The sequence below is a fragment of the Apium graveolens genome, chromosome 11, assembly GCF_009905375.1.
Source record: "Apium graveolens cultivar Ventura chromosome 11, ASM990537v1, whole genome shotgun sequence".
NCBI lineage: Eukaryota > Viridiplantae > Streptophyta > Magnoliopsida > Apiales > Apiaceae > Apium > Apium graveolens.
In genome coordinates, this window is record NC_133657.1 from 38,951,143 (window position 1) to 38,957,089 (window position 5,947).

At 31.8% G+C, this 5,947-nt stretch overlaps 1 long non-coding RNA gene across 1 annotated transcript; it reads left to right on the top strand.

Annotated features, from left to right (window-relative positions):
- Window positions 1-2,350: 2,350 nt before the first annotated feature.
- On the top strand, window positions 2,351-5,501 carry LOC141696888 (uncharacterized). The gene is made up of 4 exons (XR_012564533.1): window positions 2,351-2,459; window positions 2,588-2,640; window positions 3,807-3,868; window positions 5,081-5,501. It is a non-coding gene; the product is annotated as an uncharacterized LOC141696888 (long non-coding RNA).
- Window positions 5,502-5,947: the final 446 nt, after the last annotated feature.

Below are 5,947 nucleotides of genomic sequence, written 5' to 3' on the forward strand. Positions count from 1 at the left end.
TATGTGTTTATATGTTATGTGAATTACGTGCGTACGTGAGTCAAGAGTCTTGTATTTGACTATTTTCTTTATGTGTGAGCTATCGTATGGGTAGACGATAGGGTTTTGATGCGCAGTTCGTCGAGTAATTATAGTTTAGACGATTAAAGTTGTATCTTTTAATTATAGATGCGAATCGTTCGAATTGATCAGGACCAGACATTGGAAAGAATGAAATGGAATGGTATTGGATACCTGGCTTCTAGCAATCGCAGGAGCAACACATCAGTGAATTATTGAAATAGAAAGACGGTGATATCTTGAGATGTCAGACTGAGATGTTTATGTTACTGGGAATGTGACTAACGGCTAAAAATCAAAGGCAAGTATCCATATCTTCACTTATCGTTCAAGTGATGTCTATTTTGAACCCTATTATGCAAGTTTTCTATATTATTCTAATTCCATAATAGTTCAATATTTTTCATATCCAACTGCTTATGATTATGCAAATATTGCTTTTCTATTCTCAAGTTCAGAATAGATAAATGTTTTACATATTGAGTTAAATGTTTATTATACAAGTACTCTTCTGCTATTATATGTTAAAGAAGAGTTAAGTGTTTTTACTTATCCAAATATCGGATTTATAAATATTTTATACTTTGAGAAAAAAATTTGATTTGGTTGCGAGTATTTCTGACCAAGTGAATGGGGGAATAAAAATTTATAAGGGTGTCAATTATTATGACCCCTTTTAATAAAATGTTTTAAGATTGGATGGTTGCGTAAGAGGCTGTGGTAGCGGTCCAGTGTGAGCTAGGTATTATACAGGATATAATACCTTTTAAGCCAATATGTGCCTTGGATACCCCTTTGTTTAGTTGTATATGCTTCGGCATACCAGTGTTGCTCCGCGGCTGATCACCGGCGGCAACACACCGTTGTTCGACGATTCCAATCTAAATTGTTATTTCTAAATTATTTGGATAATCATACAATAAATGATTTAACAAGTGTTTCTGTTTTGGATGAAATGTGAAATACAGTTATGATTCAGTTTTCTGATTGAAGTTGATATTTAGTTTGTTGTTAAATATCAAAGGTGGTATTGATATAGATGAATGATGTTGACTTCAGTATGGGATGTTGTGAGCATCAAAATTTGTATTGATATCTAATTTGACATGACATCAAAATGGGTATTGATATCAAGAGTTCAGTTTTGAATAAAGTTTATGATTCAGTTCAGAATCACTGTTTCATGTATTGTTGTTTACAATATTTCCGTAAACACTGTTTTACGAGTTTTATTCTCGTCAAGATTCAAAGTATTGCTGAGTTATTTCGCTCAAAAATATCCAAATGGTTTTGAATACAGTTGAAAAATAATTATTCAATTCGATAATAAATTTTCTGATTCAACAATTATGATTTTAAATATTCTGCTCTAGTGCAGAGGTCGGTTTTATATCAAAAAGACTATATATATGCTATAATGAACTTGCTGAGCATTTTTTTTGCTCATACTTCCCTGTTTTTAAATTTAACCTTCCAGTGAGGATTAGCTTGTACTGTTTAGCCGCGTAATTCGAGAAAGTAAAAAAGAAGCTTTTGGAAGGTGTTTGGTTCAGGGTTTGCGAACTAGTGTAAGTTCTACTGTATAAAGTTATGTTTATATATATGTATTATATGTTATTAAATCGTTGGCCTAGTATACTTCTTTTCGAAGTTATACTAGTGGGTTGATTTTTGAGTTTGGGAATTTGTGAAAAGAGTTTGAAAAGAAAGTGAAAAATTATTTGTGGAATTTGGAATACTTGTTTCTAGAACTATAACTTGAAAAGATCCTGGTGTAGTTTGGGATCAAAGATGCTATATTTCAGTTGCTGGAATTTATTTATTGATTCAACATATTATTTTGGATTGAGGTTTCAGAGTAACGACCAAATCTCACTAGTACAAAAATGACTTTTTGCGTCACCTCTTTTACGTCGGACATAGTAAAGACCGACGTATATACTGGCATTATACGTCACGTTCTCCTACAGCCGACGTACAATGTCTTGTCCATGTATTTTTTATGTCGGCCAGTCTAATAATCGACGTATAAAGTAAAAATATACGTCGGTTATTTTATTGACGACGTATAAAAAAATTATATTTACATCAACTTTAATTTAACTGACATATAAGGTAACAATATACATCTGTTATTTTATTGATGACGTAAAAAGAAATTGTATTTACGTCGTTCTTTATATTACCTACGTATATAGTTTTAGGATACACGACGTTGTTTTTGGGGTTTGGGGTCGACGTATAAATTATTAAAATTATAAAAAAAATATTAGAACTTGGAAATATAGTTGATTCAGTTTATACTATGTTCTTCCCCAAATCATATTCTTAAGAGTAACCTCCCTCTTTCCCGCGACTACTACTAGAAACACTCTCAAAGATTTCAATTCAAACCAGTAGTAAGTAGTAATCCTAATCGCTTTAATTCTAAATGTCCGCCACTTCATCTTCAAGAAATTTCCTAATTTATACTTTATGTATATGAATACGATTAAATTCTCATCTTAAACCTCTCATATAACTGTAGGTGTCTTGTTAAGTTTCTCAACTCATCGTATTTGGGTCGCAATGAGGCTATTGGTAATCTCTCTCTCTCTCTCTCTAACTCTCTCTCTCTCTCTCCCCCCCCTTCCCTCCTCCATATCTCTCATCTTGCATGTTTTTATGTTTTTCTTAAATTCAATTATGTTGAATTATGCAAATTTGGGCAGGGCTGAGTTCTATGGAGTCCACCTTTTTATCGGAGTCCTCGGAGTCCATCTACGTTCTGCAAATAAAATATATTGTAAAACGTGTTATTTTGCAAAACATGTTACACAAATAGCATAACTTCAACAAAATCATGCAAATCTCATATATTTACGGTACAATATGTATGTTCTGCAATATGTTCTGCAACATGAACATTTATGTTCTGCAAACTAAACATGTTTTGTAGAATATATATTTTTGCAATGTTCTGCTTGTAAAATGTATGCAATCTACAAGATTTTTGATAGAATAGTGATGTTTGTCGAAAAATAATATGTTTTCCAATATTTTAAGCTATATTTTACTTGCAGAACATATATGGACTCCGAGGACTCCAATTAAAGATGGACTCCATAGAACTTTACTCAATTTGGGCATTGGTTATAAATTGCTCCTATAGCTGTTTTAGATTTATCCATATAATTTTTTTTATAAATTTATGACTCTATTTGTTGTGTATATTTGTTTATAAGTAGTTATGTATATGTGTCTTTGTTTTTTGAACAAGTGATTTGTTAAACTCGGGCATTTTAAAGATAATAGAATTTGCAGAAGTAGGTCTTATTTATATCCTTAGTTGGTGGTTATTTTTGTGGAAAGAAATGTAGCCGGAATATGCCTTTTGGTGTATGATTGTCATATAATACTTCTAGATCAGTAAAACTATTATATTATATAGACTTGTTGTCTAAAGTGAGCCGAATTGCCAGAGATCTAGAACTTGGGAAACCATCTGCCTTGGAAAGCTATTATGGCCTTTAAAACATTTGAGTGCTACACATGCTTATTTTGTTAACTTAATAATAAAGCTCAGTATAATGTATAAATTTCGCTCCGAGGTACTAAGATAGTAGAGTTGTATAAGTAATTTGAAAAGAAAAAATTATAATTACAATAATAATAGAAGCTTAATAGGCCATATGTAGTATTAGATTTTTACTTGCAATACTATTGTTCAGAAAATTAGCCTAAAAGTATAGGTGTGTCGTGTGTAGGTGTTCAAGTCGGACCTGGATCCAAGCTGCGATACGAGACAAGAATCTGTCATCAATTTTAGGTATAGTATAACCTTGATAATCCAGAACTGTTCTTTGTAGCTAATTTACGTTGTGTGCCGCAAGGTATTAAGTTAATATGTTGTGTTTTCATTAAATTAAGTGAAGTTGTACTATTTTTACTTGTTGCAGATCTATAGGAAGGTTTTAACCCTGAGAGTAATCATATAGTTTCTCACACCACATGTTTTTAAAAGTATTGAAAGTTCTAGGACAAACCTGGAAACTCTCTAAACTACGGACCATATGCCTCATAGATGTACAGTCTCTACAAGTAAATAATTATAGAGCTTTACTATATACAACTCTATTAGACCAAAACAGAGATATGTATCATAAAAAACAGAGAAGTTCTTTTAGTTGTATTTGGTTTTGCAGTGTTAGCATTGGAAAGTATTCTTGCAAACCTTGATATGGAGATGGACCCTTAACCAGGAGATTACAAAAGTTCATAAAAGGTCTTATTATCTTGTTATACTACCAAGTTCATGTATACGTTTTAAATTTTACGTAGTAGTGTTTTCTTGGCAAAAGTTATGCAACAGAAGTAATTTTTTATACAGAAGTTTAGTATTTATTTTTTATATTTGCTTGAGAAATATCTAAAAAGAATATCTCAAGTTATCCTTTTATTGTGCATTTGGGATACATAATTGCATAGCCCTTTTGATGCATTTATCAATAGCCCAAGTTAATATATTATTATTCATTTGTTAAATATATTATTATTCTCAAGTTTTGCTGCACTTTCTTTTTGGTTGGTTGCAGCTTTCGGAGAAAAAAGACATTCAGTGTTTAGTTTAGTTCACATAATTAAAATAGGACCAATTTACGTTGCTTCTAGTTATACGACCTTAACACCTTCTCACCTCAAATCCTAGTATGCAAGTTATTTTTAGAGAATTATATGATTTTTTTTAGTTTTAGGAATTTATTTTTTAATGAGATTTTTAGGTGAAAATTAATTTCAGGGAAATTTATATGATTGTACCGAAGAATTTCAAGGTTTCGGATTTTTGAGTAAAAGTGTGCAATATCTTAGAATTTATTTTTTGAGGGAACTAGAGCGCTTTAAATTTACCATCAATTTCTTTCCCATCGAGCAGAAGATTTTAATTATTATTTAACGGGCATATCCCCAAGTTATTTGATCTGAACTTTTTTTATATTTAATTATTATTTGAGGTCTATCTTGTTGTAATTATTTGATTCAGCACGTCTACTCAGCCATTGTTCATGACTACCTATTTGCAAGAGAGGACTATGAAAGGGAGGTTGTAGCGGCGCTACTAAGCAGAGTATCGGTAGCAGCAGTTATGAAATGAATTTTATTTTTATTTTGGAATAATTGGAGGATGTGTGATGTTTATGTTTAAGTGTATGATATGGTTATATCAAGATGTAGGCATTGCGAATGTATTCTTTTGAAGTGTGTGATAATAGTTTTTTAATTTAATCTATCCTTGTGCTAAGGATTTTGGTTAGATGAAATAAGTAACATAATTTATGTGTATACAGAGAATCAGAAGGAATATATTAACTTTTATTTTGATAATTTACGTCGGTTATTTGAAATTTTTGGCGACGTATAATGGTAGCTATATACGTCGGAGCCAAAAATAACCTATAAATAATAGGCATATACGTTAGCTTTTAGAAAATTTACGTCGGTTGCTAGGCTTTTATACTTCGCCGATATAAAATCATATACATCTGTTTTTTCCTATTTTACGTCGGTCATACAACCGACGTATATCAGACATAATACGTCGTCCTTTTAACCGACGTAAAAAAATGGTTACTTTATACGTCCCCCTTCTATAGTCGCCATTTGACCGACGTATATGACCTATTTAACCGACGTAATAGGCTATTTTTGTACTAGTGTCTCCTGACCCCGGATTTGGGGTGTTACATCAACGGATGATCAAGCTAAGTTTCAACGGATGATCAAGATGATTTTCAACGGATGATCAAATTCAAAAGAGTAGTTGACAGTGACTTGACAGTCACATGCGTTGATTGTATGCAAATGGAATGTGACAGCCTAATTCAGATTTTAGAGAACAAAAGAAGCATTT